Consider the following 20,650-nt stretch of genomic DNA (forward strand, 5'->3'; position numbering starts at 1 on the left):
TCATTATTTGATTCAACAATTTTTGGTCGAATTCGGCAACATCTGACACAACGACTAACTGTTTTTTGCGCCAGCTCCTGTCTTCTTTGTGACCAAAATCGTTGTCTAATGTTGCATAATAACGCCTGTGGTCCGCAATGCGCCAGCTGCTGAGCTGCTGAATGGCCGCAATTTTTTCTGGGTCTGTTTTAATTACATTGTGAGAGACTACGTAACCAAGGAAGCTTGTCTCTTTTAAAAAAATTTTGGATTTTTCTAGAGAAATTTTCATGTGAGCTTCGAATAAAATGTTAATTATTTTGGTCAGATCGGTATAATGATCTTCTAATGAGTTTGAAAAGATTATAATGTCGTCCATATAGACGTGACAGATTTTTCCAACTTGATCTCTTAATATATCATCCATCGCTCGTTGGAAAATTCTTGGGGCATTTGTTAAACCGAATGGCATTCTTAGGTATTCATATTTTCCGTTGTTTATAGAAAAAGAAGTTTTTTCTATATCTGATTCCCTCATAAGTAACTGATGGAATCCTGATTCTAAATCAATTGTAGAAAAAAATTTTGCCTTACCTAGGTTGGCTAGAATAACGCTTGGGTCCTGCATTGGATATCTATCAGGAATTGTATTTTCATTTAATTTTTTAAAATCGATAACAAGCCTTAATTTTGGAGTGCCGTCTTCATTATATCCTTTTTTTGGCACTACAAGTACTGGTGAATTATAAGGGCTTCTACTTGGTCGAATTATATTTTCCTCTAACATCCTTTTAATTTCTTTATTTACGAACTCTGCTACCGATTGGGCATAAGGATACTGCTTACTGTATATCGGTCTGTCGTGCTCGAGATTTATTTCCCCCCTGATATCCGTTCTGAACGGAATTTGCATATTAATTTTTGAATGTTCCTCTTTTATATGTTCCGTAATTATTTCTCGGAGTCTTTTCATTTGGTCCTCCGGTTCTAATTGAATATTATTTATTATGTCGTTTGTGACCGAAGCTTGAGAAACTAAAGTTAAATCTTCAGTATTAATATCATGAGTTTTAATAGAAATATTTTCACTCGAAGTGTCGGACTTTGTGCTACTTATTTCAACTTTGACTGAATCTGATTTGGATTCTTTAATCTTGTTGAAATATTTGTTGATCATGAATTCGTTTAAAGAGGGGTTATCTTTTTCCTCGGTGTGCGAAGTTTCGTTACACACTTTATTATGAAAAAGCAACTTTTCCTCTTTTCCATGATAGCAAATGACACCTCTTTTCGTGTCTATTATTGCTCCTATTTTTTTCAACAGGTTATAGCCGACTAACAAGTCAGTTTCTAACCCTTCGATTTCGTAAAATATGTACTTTGTATTAAAAATCGTTATTATTTGGTAGTATTTTATTACTGAGTATCCATTTACCGTTGATACTCTTTTGTGTATGGGAAGTTCGTTTTTGTTTGAAAATATCCTGCTATTAACGTAACAAGCTGTAGCGCCTGTATCGATCAACACTATGAATTCTTTGTTATACTTTTTGTTGACTCGTACTAGATATGGTAGGTTTGTTCTTGACCCTCCTCTAAAAAACATTCCTCCTGTATGTTGTTAATCTTCATTGTTTTATTTTGCGGGTGATTAACTGTTCCCTCATGTAATCTTTTTATCGGAAAATTAGGTCCATTTTGATTTTGTTGGAAGGTATTTTGTTGAAAGGTATTATTCGGACGACCAGAATTTGGCTGATATTGGTGATTGAAAAACGGACGTTCTTGGTTTTGGGCTACATAATTTCCTTGACGGAAATTGTTTGGTTGCCATCTAGGTCTATTAAGAATCTGTATTGATGGATCTATTTCCATCGGTTCTTCCTTTTGTTGACCTTGGAAGTTTTGTCTTTGGAAATTATTATTATCATGATTATTTCGCTGAGGCCAATTTTGATTTTGATGGTTTGCCCATTGATACCCTGCTCGTGGTTTATTATAATTTGGTTTTTGCTGGGCCGGGTTAAACCTCAAGAAATTTGCTTGTTTGCTTGTTTCATTTTGAAAGCCATAATATCTATTAGCAAATTGAGCTCTGAAATTATTTGATTCGAGCTCTTGAACTTTTGCTAAGGCATTGGGAAGATCAGTTGGGTTTAATGAGAATAGAGTTTCTGAGATTGATCCATTCAAACCTGAGATAAAGATTCTTAATGCATTATTTCTAATTATTTTGTTTGTTTCCTTTGTGATTTAACTCTCCTTACCATAAGTCATAATGGTTTTATTTATTAATAAAGTCATTTTTTTATTGACCTCATTATAGAATTCTGTTACCGACAATTTTCCTTGTCTTAAGATGCTTAATTCTGCTTCTAGTACGTGGATTGGTCTTCTATCATTGTAGATAAAATCCAGTCTAGACAAAATAGCGTTAAAATTCAACACCGTACCATGGTTAGTAAGCGCATCATGAGCTGTCCCCATGATTTTATTTCTTAATATCGTTAATGCTATAAAATATTGCTCACTGTTTATTTTATACAGCCCCATTGCTGTTTCTGCTGCCTCTCGCCAGCCTACATATTGGGTTTGCTCTCCGTAAAATTTAGGAAGTGCTTTTATCACCTCCAAGGTTGTTTCACAGGTAACACTCGGGTCAATTATCTGAATCTTGTAATCTTCTACTGTATTGCTTTTACTATCTAACTTCGAGGTTAGATCATCCACCTTTGCATTTAAATCATTCAATTGTACATTAATTAGCCTGTTTATTAATTCCATCGTTATGCTACTGCTACTACCTAGACCGCTACCTATCATGTGTGTGTTAGCTCCGCTTCCGTTTGCCATGTTTAAATTTTCTAAACTTTTTATTATATCTTCCAGATTGTTTTATTTTTAGTAATTTCTTTCTTTTTTGTAATGTATTGTATGAATTTTTGATATTACGTCTAATATTAATTACTAGTAATTATAATTATCCTCACGGCGTTGATACTTCTTTTATGGCTCCTTGATGTCTTCTTGTTCTTCAGCGGCTCCGTAGCTAATTGATTTCGTCTCTCCTCTGCGTCTTCTTTATTCTTCCTTCGATGGATATTATTTAAAATTTTTTTTATTTTTTTGTTGTATTTTTTCACTTTCTTGCGATTTTCACAATTTGTTGATTTTTTCCAACACTTTCTTATAGTTAGTGTATTATTTTGTTTTTTATTTATTATTTTTTATTTCTTTGTTTTTTTGTCTTTTTGTGATTTTTATTTCACTAATTTTTGAGTTTGGTTTTGATTGTCTTTTTGTGATTTTAACACTGTTTTTTTTTTTGTCTTGGTTTTTTTGTTAATATTTATTATTTTTTGAAATGTTATTTTGGATATTTGTTTTAATTTTTTTGTTTTTCTTTTTTAATGTGTTTTTTTAAAAGTTTTTTTGTTTAATATAATCTTTTGGGAGTTGTCTTTAGTGGGTTAGCTTTCACCGATTTTTTTGGGAACTTATGTGTTTTCTTAAGACCACGCCGATGTTTCTTTTTAAATTAATTTTTTTATTTTATTAATTTTTTATATTTGAAACACCTTTTTTTAGCATGGCCCCACGTTGGGCGCCAATTAAATAATGTTCCGAAGTTTACTTTTAAAAAAAATAATTTTTATTTTATTCTTTATTTTTCACAAACTTTCACTTAAATCGACTTTTAACGCTAAGCCCACTTATTACTCCACGATATATATTACTTAGATCTAAGAGCGATCCCGATTCTGGATTGTGTCAAAAACAAGACGGCCCGTGCTGATCTTATCGGTTTACCATCAAACCTCGGCTTAAGAGAGAAACCTCAAAAAGGGCTACTTGTAAATATAGATCAATGTCTAAGAGACATTAAGAGAGCGGACAATTGGCTGACGCAATATTTCACTCATTGGTGAAAACTGATGACATCGGAGGATATAACAAATTCGGACTGTCGGCTACGTGCCGATTCACTTGTTTACCACTTTGGCTCAGAACGTGGAAAAGTTTTGGAAATATGATTACAGCTAGCGCTGGATGTTTAGTCTGGGATAATTGCTTGGTGTCAGATTTGAATGGGAAAGATTGACAAACAGGATATGACTCATCCAGCAGAGGCTTCTATGATTTTAAAATTATGTTTATATATTTCATTAAATTAGTTAGGCTAGGGGTTGGATAACACGCATACCCACCACAAGAAGGGAAGGCTAGTATCGCGGTTGTCATAGAAGCCACCGATAGGATATCAATCAAATCTGCCGAATGGACACTCATTACATTCTTTGACCTCAGTCAATTGGCACGAGAGTCAAACGAGGTATACAATCTATAAAACATAGGTGCCCAACGGGCAAGGTGTGCCCCACGATCATACAAACGTTGCAACAGGAAGTGGCAGAAATCAAAGATGCGGATCAGTTAATGCTTCATCAACGACAAAAGCGCGGAGCACTGAACATCGTTGAAAATATTGCGAATGGGCTGTCGGAGTACTCGATGATTAATATGCCAAACGGATGGAAGAGATTATTGGCAAACTAAGAGCCCAGGAAAGCATCACGCATAAAATAGTGGAGAACCATACTTCAATTCTGTATACAGCCATCACCATTATGAGGAGGACGACGATCGAAAATCAGAAGAGGATGCAGGACTTAGAAGCCAGTCTGGCCAGAATCAAGGTTAGAAGCCATGCGGCGGATCGGTATCTTCCGCATGCAGTCTCAAAATTGGTCGTCGTGGCAAGCCACGTTCGGCGAGTCCAGGATGCTGTATTGAATGTGCTAATCGGGGCACACGAAGGAAAATTAAGCCCTGCATTGATGTCAGTGGAACAAGTAAAACAGGTGATCACAAAAATACAAACACACCTTCAACCGGGAAGACGATTACCCATCACCAGTGAAACAGACAGACGAGACTTATATCGACTGGCGACCACTATGGTGCACGATATTGTATACTGCTCGATAATGAGATCGCGATCCGCCATCCCAAGAGGCTGCGACAATATTCATCCATAAACTCCAAATCCATCCATCCAAATCCTGGATATTGGAGTCCCGCTCGTGTCAGGTCCATTTCATACGCCCGTAATAAGGACCAATAACCCGAAAGAAGAGCAACGACATGATCAACAGAGATACTAAGAGTGGTGCAAAAAACAAAACAGCAGCCCCTATTATTGAGTACCTCAATGGGGGGGATAACGTTAATTAATACGTTATTAATAATTTTACCTACTACTCAATCAAGATGCATCAGCAGGTCACAATATACAAACATCAGACTTACTAGCCTATTTGCACACCTAGTAATAAATTAGCCATAAGCATAAGCCAATATCCAACCTACTAACCCGGCACTAGTCGATGGCACAGGAAGCAGAATCAGCATTATCAGCGGGAAGAATGACCGACTGACCGAAGCAAGCAAAAACCAGCCAGCGAAGCCGAAATGCGTGTGGAAAGCAGTAGATGTACAGAGAAGCCGAAATGCATGTGGAGAGCAGTACATGAACAATGACCGACTGACCGAAGCAAGCAAAACCCAAGCAAAAAAAAGCAAAGCATGAACAAGCAATCTGAGTCAGCAGATTCAGAGGTGGGTGACCCTGGCATTAACCTTAGTTTTAGCACGTCCATAACATTGACCTTTCTTAGATTTAATGATGTATAATTTAGCATCTTATATAAGAGTTGTTCTTCTGAAATAAAGATAGTTGCGAAATCAGAGTCAATCATCTTGTTACTCAGTGTTGAAACTACGGAACTTAAATTGACCTTCATCACGAGATCCTGTGTAAAACGATTCACAAGGTAGGACGCTCCACAACTATCTACTTCGCGTGGCTCCAGTGTAAACGGACCACAAGTAGAATCCGCGGCATACCAGTCTACGGGCGAACACCCCTTTATCTAAAAATAAATGAAATTTAGTTAAACTTTCTGTAGTCCTACAAAATCCCATTATTCGATATAAATATATTGAAAGTGACACGTGAAACCCTACTATGGGTGTGTATATTATAAAAACGGATTTGGGATCTGGCTTTTTTCGCATACGTTGTATGTCTTTTAAATATTTCTCCACAAGAAATAGTTGCAAATGAAGGTTCCTCTGCATCTTCGTCAATCGTTAAGGTTGTTGGGCGGCGGCCTTCTCCCGGTGCCAATGCAATGCGTTGAATTGCAGTATCATTATTTTCCAATAATGATTCATGGCCTCCGGGATTTAAATTCTCTTCGAGCTCTACAGCATTTTGGGATAGGTGCTGTTCTGAAGAAGTGCCTCTACCGCTTCGGGATCAGATTCATCCGCAATAAAACGAATTACTCCCTTGAAGTTGTGCTAGCCATGGCTCGTTGAGTGAAATGTTGTTCTTTCTGTAGAGCTCGGTATTCACTAAGTATCGTACAACTTCAAGGAGTTGTGAGCGAATCATGAAGTTGTGAGCGAATCCAAGCCTCCTCTTAAATGGACTTGGATGACATAAGTAGAGTCGAAATAGCGCGGAAGCGCAGTCACAATGTCAGGAACTGAAATTGGAACGTTCACTACTGCGCAGGAGACAGGTGAGTCCATTTAAGCACTCTGGGATTTCTGGAAAGTCGAAACCATTTGAAAAGCAGAGTGATGGGAGTTTGCCTAAAGAGATGGCACTACGGCAGGTATTGCAATAATTAAATTTTCCGGACGGACTTGGGAAACTTTCTCGACAAATAGAAAGCGTTGCCAACGTTTAGGAGGGAAATTTAGAAGAGAGAGCCAGGATGTAAAATCCACATTCCTTCGTCGTTCTCGGTGCTCCTCAGTGCTCCCCTCCTGTTCCCTTGCATGCCCCCATGTATCCTGCTGATGATCAGCGCGCGCTTTGTACTCAGTACTCCGGGTCGGTCCTCCGAGCGACATGGTCAGCAGTGTTTTGCACCTGCTCTCGTCGGCGCTCCTCGGGGTCCGTCGGCGGGCCGCGCGTGCCTCCATATCCCGAATCCGTTTGGGGGATTCGTTAGTCCGGATCGGTCCTCCGAGTGTCATGCTCAGCAAGCACGGTAGTCATGATTCTGTCGCCGATCAGCATGTGCTTCAGCATCCCGAATGCTGACTAGGAAGCGGTATTGGGAGCCCTGACGACGATCAGAATTGGCTTTTGCATCCCGAATCCGCTCAAGGTTACGGGTCCTTTCGCTATTCTCCTATGGGCACGCGCTGCGGTATTCTGTGCCCAACTTTCCTCCCGTAATTCTGGGTTATTGGCGCGAACATTGGCGATTTGCTGAGAATTCCGCATCCTTATTTGTGAATAATTTTGTTCATAGCAAGCCCTGCTTCGATTATTTTCCATGCTAGTTGAAAAATTATAAATTATGAAAATGGAAAATTATGGAAATTAATTATTAGGAAACATAAATCATAATATAGTAATAAATAGGAGAAATAAATATAGAAATAATTTTTTATGGGTGAATTTACAAAATTGTTGTTTCAAATGTAATATGAAAACAATTTTTGAAATACACTATGCACTTTTTATCACTTTTATACAGACCATCACTTTTATCGACACTTAAAAATATACTTAGCCCTGCTAACTGGCAGAGTAACGTCGTCACTCGATAAATATTTGTCATTGACTGATCTGCGGATTAATAAATCTGAAAATATATAGCCAAGTTAGGAAAGATCCAAAATAATATAACCGTGCACCTTAACCCTTCAGGGTTACGCAATTTCATCCCTTTTTAAAAAGGCAATAAAACCCATGATTTATATGTACCTGTTGTCCGGGGTTATAAATATTTGCAGTCAAAATTTTGAGTATAATTTTTTCCGACTCGACCAATCACAAATAAGCTACTACCTTTTATTATAGGTACCAAAATGCCGTGTTATGTTACGGTTCGTACCTGTGAAACTTGTTGCGAAATTTGTCTCTTGCACGTGTCCGTGCGATGACCCTTGCACGTGTTCATTGAACCCTTTATTTAAAATTTTAGGGGCTGTCCTACAAATTCCATCATTCGATATCAATATTTAGAAATTGGCGCGTGAAACCTTACTATGGGTGTGTTTGACTGAATGTGCTAAATATGTTTTTTTTTAATGGTCGATGATATGAAAAATTTTACCATATGAATATTTAACTTTATAGAAAATTCTGCAAAGTATATCAACTTCGGCTCCGCCGAAGCTTCCTTTCATGTTCGTATATTTTTTTCTTTGTATATATTTTTTAACCTTTTTCCTTCTAATCCGTAATAATATTTATTTATCCTCCTAACAATAATATAAATTATTATAATAATATAAATTTCACTACTATTTATTTTGTATTTTTCATTTTATAATTTATTTTTTGTGTGTGATATTTTTTTGTGTAAATTTGTTATATATGTGTTTCTTAATGTGTGATTTTGTTTACATCTTTCTGAATCTTTTTTTCCTTGTCTTCACCTCTTTTTTTACTAATGTTTATTAATTATTGTTTATGCCTATAGCTCCGATTCCTCTGCATGGGCTTTTATGGTACTTACATGACCATTGCTTCCAAAAGGCGTTCTTCAGTCGTGATACCAGTTCCCATATTTTTATACCCTTGCAGAGGGTATTATAATTTTGTTCAAAAGTGTGCAATGCACTGAAGGAGACATCTCCGACCCTATATAGTACATATATATTTGATCAAGATTACCTCCTGAGTCCATATGAGCATGTCCGTCTGTCCGTCTGTCCGTTTCTACGCAAACTAGTCTCTCAGTTTTAAAGCTGTCGAGTTCAAACTTTGCACACATCCTTTTTTCCTTTGCAGGCAGTACATAAGTCGGAACGGCCAGGATCGGTCGACTATATCCTATAGCTGCCATATAACTGATTGATCGAAAATGCCATAACATTGGTGTTTTTTAAGTTGGGGAGTTGGGACTTTCCACACATGTTATATTTAACCAAAATAGCTTGTCTACAAAATTTCATAAGGATCGGCCGACTATATCCTATAGCTGTCATACAACGATCGGAATTGTCATAACTTTGGTGTTTTTTAAGTTAGAAAGATGGGACTTGGTACAGATTCTATTTTGGACAAAATAATCTGATTTGCCAAATTTCATAAGGATCGGCCGACTATATACGATCCGCTATATATCTAATAGTATAAGATGCGTGGCGCCACCTAGCGGACTGCGACTCAACTGCAAGGGTATATCAACTTCGGCTCCGCCCGAAGTTAGCTTTCCTTTCTTGTTTTTTATTTGTCGTTATCATTGTTTTTACTTAGGCTATTCTACGCTTTATTTTATATGTTTGGTGGTGGGCTTCTTAAATTTTGCAAAACACTACAATAAATCCGAAAATTACAGGTTCACTCCTATACCTCTGTTATTCCTTTTGACCCTAACATCGGCACACGTCACGGACTACTCGCAGGCCAAATACATTCCCATCATTGATGGTCGAATATAAGTATGGGAAGAATTTGCATTCGTGAGACACACGGCAAATTTCTCAGAATACATGCGCGTGGTGGAAGAGACTAATAACATGATTCACATGTTTCCCCAGTCGCACATGCAGAAACTTTTGAGCGTAGACGTCGCTCACCTGCGTGACCTGCTCGAGTCACTTAGCATCCACCATAGAGTAGCTAGGAGTTTAGACTTCTTGGGAGCGGTGTTAAAGGTAGTGGCGGGAACGCCAGAAACGGAGGATTTTGAAAAAATCAGACTTACGGAATTCCAGCTCATTAATGCAAACAATAGACAGGTCAATATTAACAGTAAAGTACAGGAACAGATAAATAACATTACACAGTCAATCAAATTCTGAGGTCGGCTAAAGAATCCCAAATTGATTCGGGACACCTATACGAGATGTTATTATCTCGGAATAGGATGATTACAATGGAGCTGCAAAATTTATTGCTTGCAATAGCGCTCGCCAAAATCAATATAGTTAGCCCTAGCATACTAGATCATGCAGACCTGGAAAGTATGTGGATAGAGGAGCCAACAGATACCCCCATCAAAGATATATTGTCCGTTGCGTCCGTTAAAGTTTTACAATCCACTAACATTATTCATTTCATTGTTAAGTTTCTTAAAATTAGGTCAGCTTGCGTCAAAATTACAATTTTTCCCGTGTCACATCACGACACAATGCTCAGACTGGAGGACAAGGTCATAGTGGACTGCGATGGAGAGATCCACACGGTAAAAAACTGCTCCGTATCATCAGGAGTCACATTTTGCCAACTGGCGCTGAGAAGATCTTGCGCCCAGGAACTCCACGCGGGTGGGATTGCGCACTGCGACATCCTGCATAGCGATCTGCATCCCATCACGTTATGTTATGGGAATCCTCATCATAAACGATCGCCCGGCTCGTGTGAGTGTGGACAATGGCACTTACATCCACTTGCAAGGAACACACCTTATCAACTTCATCGAGAGTGCCACGGTTAATGAAACCAGATATATAAATCATGATATGGCCCAGAAGAGGGCACCAGGAGTAGCCAGCTCGCCTTCCCTGAACATTTCTCTGGAGCACAATATTCTCAGCCTCTCATACCTTCACCGCTTGAGTGAACGTAACCTGGAGCATATCAAGAGATTTGGGGAAGATGTCAACAACTACCGCTCGCACCAGATAGCGTTAGTCGCGGGAGCAGTTTGCTGCGCGTTGATTTGTATCGGCCTCACTTATTGGCGAGTCACCCAGGCCAAGAGATCCGCAGCCCCACTTAAGGAGGTGATTGCCCAAATAGGGTCGGCCTTAATCTGGAGGGGGGAGTAGTTAACTAAGTAAATCGGGCGACGGCAATGACCGATCGTCCGAAAGCTCGCTCCGGTCAAATTGCTGACCCAGCGTCTGGCCGAAAGCACGTGCATAGCCGGCAAGCACTGCCCATTGGAGTGGCCGCTATGAGTCTCACTTTTGATAGTTCTTAAGTTCAGTTCTGTTTTTGCATTTATGAAATAAAGAGCCATCGCTGCCATATTGAAACTCCGACGATCCGTCTTAAAGCATTTATTATTACAAATCTGACTGAGTCTCTAGGCCAGCAGATAAAGACGGACAGTCATTCCTCCAACATAATCTTCCTAACTGGATATTCTACGGCCAGCCGGCTAGAAGTCATCAAAGGGCCGGTTGTCCCAATCTTACATCTCCAGGAACAATCCATAGCGGAGTAGAAATTGTCGACGGCGGATCATCACCACATCTTATTAATTTATACTGTAAAATATGTAAAAGGGAAAAATCCAATCGTGCCCCGACGTCAATTTTACCAACATTGATTGCTCGGACGCGCCGCCTCTAGTCCCTCTTTATCTGCTGGTGTAATAAGTGTTTTACGACGGATCGTCGGAATTTCAATATGGGAGCGATGGCTCTTTATTTCATAAATGTCAAAACAGAACTGAACTTAAGAACTAACAAAAGTGAGACTCATAGCGGCCACTCCAATGGGCAGTGCATGCCGGCTATGCACGAGCTTCCGGTAAGACGCTGGGTCAGCAATTTGGCCGGAGCGAGCTTTCGGACGATCGGTCATTGCCGTCGCCCGGTTGACTTAGTTAACTTATACGCTCTCTTCCGTTCAAACTCAATCTTCTGGTTACCAATTCACTCATCATCAAATCATCATTTTAGCGGGCTTCTCTCATACAAATAAGACTACTATGCTCTCTTCTGCATAAAATCTTTACTCTGCACCCCTCTTGGGTCACTGATCTCTTGCTTGCACGCACTACGTTCACTCAGCCGGTGAAGGTAAGGAAGACTGAGAACGTTGCGTTCTATAGTGACGTTTAGGGAAGGCGAGCTGGCCACTCCTGGAGCCTGGAGCCGATATTAACTTTGACTTAACTTGGACTTTTTCGCCAACCTCGAACACTCTATTTTATCGGCAAACTTTGAGGTCCTCTATGGATCTAGAGAGGACCGGTTAGACGACGGCAAATTTCGAGAATTTGTCGATGCACGTAAGGAAATACTTTTTATCCGTGGAGAAGATGTCTATGTGTAGCATTTCTCCTACATGAGATGGGATTGGTGTTTCGCCAAGATCCTGTTTCTTTGGATGTCTGTCGTATTTAGCCAAGGAGCAAGTCCTGCAGGAATCGACTATTTCGTTCGTCATTTTGGTCATTTGTGGAAACTAGTACTCAGAGAGTACCTGCTTCACGTTTTCTTGGGCAGACCTGTGAGCTCTGTTGTGCTCGACAGTGAGAATCTCCCGTCTTTCGTCAATTGCAAAAATATCCGTTACTCGGTTTTTGCAGTGCCAAACTTTGGTGGCAGGGAATTGCCGAACCAATTTGTTTTGTACCATTGCTAGCGTAATGGTACAGGACGCCATCCATAGTGAAATCGCAATGGATGGCGTTTACGCCTTTAGGAACTATCACGTCCGCGAGCTCCTCGCAAGTGAAGTCAATGTTATGCCGTCTCTTGTTTCCAAAGAGAACAAAGCTGCGTTTTGACGAAAAGCGGGCTTCCTGAAGAGTTATCTGGTTTTGGAAGATGCAATTGAGAGGCTTTTCCATGAAAGGGATAGTGTGGGTTAGCGACAGCTCACTGTGAATTGTGGCCGCGCTGGAAAATGCCTCTTCCTCTTCTACAACGTTGAGTTGTTGCCTCGAGAGGGCATCTGCAACGAGGTTGTCTTTGCCAGGCATGTAATGAACCTTGGCACCACACTCGTCGATGCGTTCTTTCCACCTTTTAATTTTCGACGATGCACGAGCATCCGGCCAGACGCTGAGTCAGCAGTTTGGCTAGAGCGAGCTCTTAAGTAATCGGACATTACCGTTGCGCGGTTACCTTCAGTTAACTTATATGTGTTTTTTATTGTGTGATTTTGTTTACATCTTTCTGAATTTTTTTTTCCTTGTCTTCACCTCTTTTTTTGATTATGTTTATTAATTATTGTTTATGCCTATAGCTCCGATTCCTCTGCTTGGGCTTTTATGGTACTCAATGGTATCAATGGTACTCACATGACCATTGTTTCCAAAAGGCGTTCTTCAGTCGTGATACCAGTTCCCATATTTTTATACCCTTGCAGAGGGTATTATAATTTTGTTAAAAAGTGAGCAACGCAGTGAAGGAGACATCTGCGACCCTTAAACTATATGTATTCATGATCAGGATCCCCTCCTGAGTCGATATAAGCATGTCCGTCTGTCTGTCGGTTTCTACGCAAACTATCAAAGGCGCTTAAGGGGACGTGGCTTGCGGATCAGCAACATTGTGCAGGCCCAGATCGAACAACTCTTCCCGTCCGGGGCCAAGGACGCAATTTGTAGCTTCGATGTTACCTGCCTGGGATCACTACCGCTGAAAGACAAGGTGACGAGCTACTGCGTCTGCTCTATCTGTCGAAGTTGGCCAATAAGGTAGGTACTACAGGCAATTTTGAAATAACTCATATCATAATCCTCGTAATCTTATAGAAACTCAGCTTAGGCTTTTTGGTCATCCACGGGACGGGTAAAGGTCATTGCGCTAAAAAATGGGGCAAAGCCCATTCAGGGTTGGAAATAGGCCAACGCATGTGGATGTTGAGCTTTAACATTGTGCTACATGTGGGCATGCTTTATATAATGGGGAATCTCAAATTTGATCATGGCTGCCGCCGTGTTGGGCAGCGTCCAAACATGTGATGCGGTTATGGGGCCAGTATTGGTCAATTGAGTTCAGAAAATTTCAAGAACACTGGAACACTAGCAGATGTCCTGCTGAAGAAGGCTCAATATCGGGATCAAGTGTCAATCTATGCTAACCACGTACGATTTCACGGGGTTCCAGAATCCCGCCGGCACTACTTCTGCGAAGTTCAAGAATCCCCTGGTTCTGGCCGAGATCATTCGGCTGACCACAATCGCCCTGCACACGGACAAGGAACTGCCCGTTAAAGTGGAGGCGGCCATTGGCTGGCAGATGTTGCTCTCATCCCAGGACAAGGCGCCCCAATACGTTGAAGGTAAGACTAAGAAGATCTCCAAGGAACTGCTCACCATCATTCGTGAAACCGATAACGGAGATCTGACCAACGTGATGCAGAAGATCGTGTGCACCTTTACGGAGCAGCTATTGCCGGTGGCCACCGAGATTTGCCAGCACTTGGCAACCACCTTCAGCCAGGTGTTGGAGTCCGAGAAGGGATCCGACGAGAAGGCCATCACCGCCATGACCCTGCTGAACACCATCTAGACTCTGCTCAGTGTGATCGAGGTGCATCCCGACGTCCTCATTCTCCATCCGATCGTTATCAATGTGGTTGGACTCATTTTCCAACACAACGTTACTGGTGGAAATTATCTTCACCCTTTTGAAAAATAACGTAACATAATGAAGTTATTTTCTAATATAAATTTTACAAAATTGAAGAAATGATATTAGCAATAAGATAAAATAATACATTTTTTTTGTACCCCTTTTTTTTGTTTTATCCTAGATATGCTTATATTATGTGGAGTAATTTTAGGTATGCTTATTTTTCTCTTTTTTTATTATTATTTGGTTTTTTTTTTTTTATTGTAGTTATTTTTTCTATTTATCTTTTTATGTATGGCCATACGCTATATATTTATGAAATTGTGATTGATAATGAAATAAAAAGTTTTAATCTCGATAGGCATATATAGATATATGTACTAATTATTATACCCTTGCAAAGGATATTATAATTTTGTTCAAAAGTGTGCAACGCAGTGAAGGAGACATCTCCGACCGTATAAAGTATCTACTCCTGAGTCGATACAAGCAGGACGGACATGCTCTGTCCGTCTGTCTGTCTGTCGGTTTCTACGCAAACTAGCCTGTCAGTTTTAAAGCTATCGAGTTGAGACTTTTCACACATCCTTCTTTTCGTTAAATAATATAAGTCGGAACTTATAAATGACCGTTTTTTAAGTTAGAAGCTTGGGACTTTCCACACATGCTACAATTTTCTTTAAGGATGAGCCAACTATATCCTATAGCTTTCATAGAAAGATCGGAATGGGCATAACTTTGGTGGTTTTTTAAATGCGATAGAAATACGATCTCCAATAGAAATGGGAAAGATTAAATTCCCCAAGTATATCGGGTTTGAACAGCGCAACGACGGTTGTAAAAACGGATTTGGGATCTGGGTTTTTTCGCAGAGGTTGTATGTCCTTTAAATATTTCTCCACAAGAAATAGTTGGAAATGAAGGTTCCTCTGCATCTTCGTCAATCGTTAAGGTTGTTGGGCGGCGGCCTTCTCCCGGTGCCAATGCAATGCGTTGAATTGCAGTATCATTATTTTCCAATAATGATTCATGGCCTCCGGGATTTAAATTTTCTTCGAGCTCTACAGCATTGCCTTTCATAGCCGAGAGTAAAAATCCTCATGAAAAGAATTCTCGGTGAAATAAGGCGCTCTTCGAGGCAGGTGAGTCCATTTAAGCACTCGGGGATTTCTGGAAAGTCGAAACCATTCGAAAAGCAGAGTGATGGGAGTTTGCCTAAAGACATGGCACTACGGCAGGTATTGCAATAATTAAATTTGCCGGACGGACTTGGGAAACTTTCTCGACAAATAGAAAGCGTTGCCAACGTTTAGGAGGGAAATTTAGAAGAGAGAGCCAGGATGTAAAATCCACAACGTTTCCGGTTCCTGTGAATCCTGTGAAGTTATAGTGCCCGTTTCTGTTCCATCTCATCCTCCGAAAGTTGTGCTCTTGCGTCCATATTCCTTTGTGGCTGCCTTTGGGAGGCATCCAATAGATTTTGGGGATCTATCCTAAAGTTTATTAGCTGATCCTCTGCCATTTGTCGAATTTGTTCCTCCCGAATCCTCCGCAGTTGTCGTGTTTCCCGCCGTTGAGATGTGTTCATCCGTTGTTCCTGTGATCTTGTGATGGGATTTTTCCTGGTTGCTCTCCTGCTATTGGCGTCCCTTTCCTGTTTTCGCTGCCTGTCTTCCGGATTCCTTCGACGTTCTCGGTGCTCCTCAGTGCTTCTCTCCTGTTCCCTTGCATGCCCCCATGTATCCTGCTGATGATCAGCGCGCGCTTTGTACTCAGTACTCCGGGTCGGTCCTCCGAGCGACATGGTCAGCAGTGTTTTGCACCTGCTCTCGTCGGCGCTCCTCGGGGTCCGCCGGCGGGCCGCGCGTGCCTCCATAGCCCGAATCCGTTTGGGGGATTCGTTAGTCCGGATCGGTCCTCCGAGTGTCATGCTCAGCAAGCACGGTAGTCATGATTCTGTCACCGATCAGCATGTGCTTCAGCATCCCGAATGCTGACTAGGAAGCGGTATTGGGAGCCCTGACGACGATCAGAATTGGCTTTTGCATCCCGAATCCGCTCAAGGTTACGGGTCCTTTCGCTATTCTCCTATGGGCACGCGCTGCGGTATCCTGTGCCCAACTTTCCTCCCGTAATGCTGGGTTATTGGCGCGAACATTGGCGATTTGCTGAGAATTCCGTATTTCCTTATTATCCATCCTTATTATCCATCCTATATTCCATCCTTATTTGTGAACAATTTTGTTCATAGCGAGCCCTGCTTCGATTATTTTCCGTGCTAGTTGAAAAATTATAAATTATGAAAATGGAAAATTATGGAAATTAATTATTAGGAAACATAAATCATAATATAGTAATAAATAGGAGAAATAAATATAGAAATAATAGGAAATAATTTTTTATGGGTGAATTTACAAAATTGTTGTTTCAAATATAATATGAAAACAATTTTTGAAATACACTATGCACTTTTTATCACTTTTATACAGACCATCACTTTTATCGACACTTAAAAATATACTTAGCCCTGCTAACTGGCAGAGTAACGTCGTCACTCGATAAATATTTGTCATTGACTGATCTGCGGAATAATAAATCTGAAAATATATAGCCAAGTTAGGAAAGATCCAAAATAATATAACCGTGCACCTTAACCCTTCAGGGTTACGCAATTTCATCCCTTTTTAAAAAGGCAATAAAACCCATGATTTATATGTACCTGTTGTCCGGGGTTATAATTATTTATATAATTTCGGGGTTATAAATATTTGCAGTCAAAATTTTGAGAATTCGATTGCAGTCGTCGCATGCAGACGTGTTTTTTTTATTGTGCTCCGGGAAAAAATATTCAATAAAATCATAAAAGTGCAGTGACTGCTCTAAGAAATCTACAATAACGCGAAAAGACGCTTTTTGCGATGAAATCGCTAATGTTTATATTGATTAATTAATTAATATAAAACACAACACTTAAAACTCAAACTAAATCAACCTCGACTGCAATGAGTTCAAACGACGTTCGCACACAACGTCAACGTGAGCTAGACGAGAGACGGCTCTCAGTACAAAGAAACAACGCGTACTTCTCTTTTAAAGCAACCGAAAACCATGCAAGCTCCGATCAAGCTCGGTCAATTACCCCCAACTTGACCGAATTCTTAAACGTAGAGAGCGAGAGAGCGCGTTCCTGCTCCCCCTCGATACCATCGATGTCTCTGCAGCCAAAGAGTGCAGTAACTAGCACCTCAATTTCTTTGACAACGTCAACAGTAACAACAACAACAACCGCAACTGTATCGACAGCGCGTTTAACGACGTCATCAGCTAGCAGCGCAAATAGTAATACGTCCGCGCTGCCCGAAAACCAAAACAAAAACAAAAACAATGACTATATTAAGCCGGCTGTGCAGACTGGCATGGATCGCTACATCCAAATCAAAAGGAAGGTGAGCCCCCTGAATTCCAAACGCAAAATAACCCGTGGCAATGCTAGCCTAGTAGCAAAAGAAACGCCCATTAACTCAAACCGATTTAAAATCTTGGCAGACGCCGATGAGGTTGAGGCGGTCGAATCCACTGAAGTTGGGAAAAGGAAGCCAAAACCTCCGCCTATCTATATACGCGAAAAAAGTTCCAATGTTCTTGTCAACAAAATTATTGAGCTTATTGGTAAGGATAACTTCCACATAATACCCCTTGTAAAGGGCAACATTCAAGAAACAAAAGTTCAAATGAAGTCTGAAGATAACTATAGAGTATTATCAAAATATCTTACCGAGAATAAAAAGAACTTTTACACGTACCAGCTAAAAAGCAGCAAGGGCCTGCAAGTCGTACTTAAGGGCATAGAGCCCGAAGTAACGCCTGCAGAGATAAAAAAGGCGCTACAGGAGAAGGGTTTTAGCGCCAAGACAGTCTTTAATATCCTTAACAGGGATAGAAAGCCGCAGCCACTCTTTAAGGTTGAGCTTGAACCAGAAACCAAGCTCCTGAAGAAATACGAAGTGCACCCAATATACAATCTTCAGTACCTGCTGCACCGCAGAATTACAGTTGAGGAACCGCACAAACGCAATGGCCCGGTACAATGTGCGAACTGCCAGGAATATGGCCATACAAGGTCATACTGTAAACTGCGCCCGGTGTGTGTAGTTTGCGGAGAGCTTCATGACTCCGCACACTGCCCAGCGAGCAAAGATGACAGCAACTCGAAAAAGTGCGGCAACTGCGGTGGCAATCACACTGCTAATTATAGAGGATGCCCAGTCTATAAGGAGTTGAAAAGTCGCATCCACCAGAAAGGAATAGCTGCCCGCACCCAAAATGGACAGTTCACGGCGTCCAGGTCAAACCCTGAAGTCTTCTTCTCGACTGCAGCCAGATCCTCACTAGGACCCATTAACGTTGACAAAAATGTGACATACGCAAGCGCCTTAAAATCAGGACCGGCGACACCTGCCTCAAGAAGCTCATTTCTGCAATCAGCATATCAAGAACCGAACACGGCTCAGCAACATCAACCAACAGAGCAGCCAAAAAGCAACTTTGAAGCTATGATATGCAGCCTACAACAAAGCCTGACGGAATTTATGTCGTTTATGCGCACAACTATGCAAGATTTAATGCGAAACCAAAATCTATTGATTCAAATGCTGGTTTCACAACAATCCAAATAATGGCTTTCCTACGGATATCTACGTGGAACGCTAACAGCGTTTCGCAACATAAACTTGAGTTAGCTCAATTCCAACTCGACAATCACATCGATGTAATGCTGCTTTCGGAAACACACCTCACAAACAAATACAATTTTCAACTACGAGGATATTCATTCTACGGAACAAATCATCCAGATGGTAAAGCACATGGTGGGACTGGAATTCTAATCAGAAGCCGCATAAAGCACCATTATCAAAACAAATTTGCTAAAAACTACCTACAGGCCACATCTATAAATATACAACTAAATACTGGCAACCAACTTACACTAGCCGCCGTATACTGCCCCCCTTGCTTCAATATAGCTGAATATGAGTTTATGCAGTTTTTCAACACACTTGGAGACCACTTCATAGCAGCAGGAGACTACAATGCCAAGCACACACACTGGGGATCCCGTCTCGTGACTCCAAAAGGGAAGCAGCTCTATAATGCAATAATCAAAGCCAAGAACAAGCTCGACTATGTTTCTTCTGGCACACCAACATACTGGCCGGCAGACCCAAGGAAACTACCAGATTTAATAGACTTTGCGATTACCAAAAACATCCCTAAAAATCTGATAAGCGCCAATTGCAGTCAAATCACTTCCTCACTTTTTCTTAAAGCGAACGGACGTGTTTTTTTTGTGCGCACTGCGTTTTGAAAAATCTTTATTTATTATAATAATTATAAACAATCCGGTGTTTATTTTTATTTATTTACATAAACCCGATTCTTTTCATCCCAAACATCCGATTCGCTTCGCGTGTGCAGTGATATATTTGGAGGTAAAATAATAAATTTATTAATATTCTTCCAAACATAGCACTGCTCTGCTTCTTCATCCTTTACGGTGTTGCTTCTTTTGTCCCACACTAGATTCTTATCTATATTCTTTGCTCTTATACTAACTCTCACTAATCGCCCTCTTTATTCTCCCTTTTTCGACTCTTTGGCACAGTGGTTCACGGTACGTCAATAATAAAAATAATATATTCATAATGGAATTTAAACTTGTCTGTGGTTTGAAGTCTTGTAATAAGACAATCTCTTCATCCCAGCCTACCATCCACTGCTGGCTATGTGAAAACGTTTTACACGCTAAGTGTGCCGGGTTCACGGCCTCAGTTTCGGATGCCATCTCACGTAGGTCTGGTCTCCACTTTTGCTGTGACGGTTGTCGTGCTGTTCAGGACGAAATGAGATCGTTCATGAGACAGACTAAAAGTGGATTTAAAGAGCTGGTTAGCGGTTTTCGTAAAATCAACGACCAACTCTGTGCGCTAGATACACAGTTTAGTAGTCTTCAACTACTAAATGAGTCTCCAAAGCGTAAGAAATCCGCTTTTAGTGATGTGCCCGTGGCGAAAAGTCTTCAGCCTATTCAGCCGACAACTATGCAGCCGCTCATATCTCTGGCCACCCCAAGGGCCGGACCTGGGAAAAATTCGGTTTCCGAATATCTCAGCATAAACGAGCAATTTTCCGATATGTCCTCTGTGGCATCGCTTCAAGTGATACCACCAGACCCAATAATTGAAACCCCCTTAAAAGTCACCGAACAGGGCAATCAAGCTTCCGGACCCCCGGTACGAACTGATGCTGCCATACTCGTTACGGCGGCACCAAAACCCTTGCAGGTGATCCCACCATCGAAACACATATTTGTTTC

The sequence above is a fragment of the Drosophila ananassae genome (assembly GCF_017639315.1).
Source record: "Drosophila ananassae strain 14024-0371.13 chromosome Y unlocalized genomic scaffold, ASM1763931v2 tig00000120, whole genome shotgun sequence".
Classification (NCBI taxonomy): domain Eukaryota; kingdom Metazoa; phylum Arthropoda; class Insecta; order Diptera; family Drosophilidae; genus Drosophila; species Drosophila ananassae.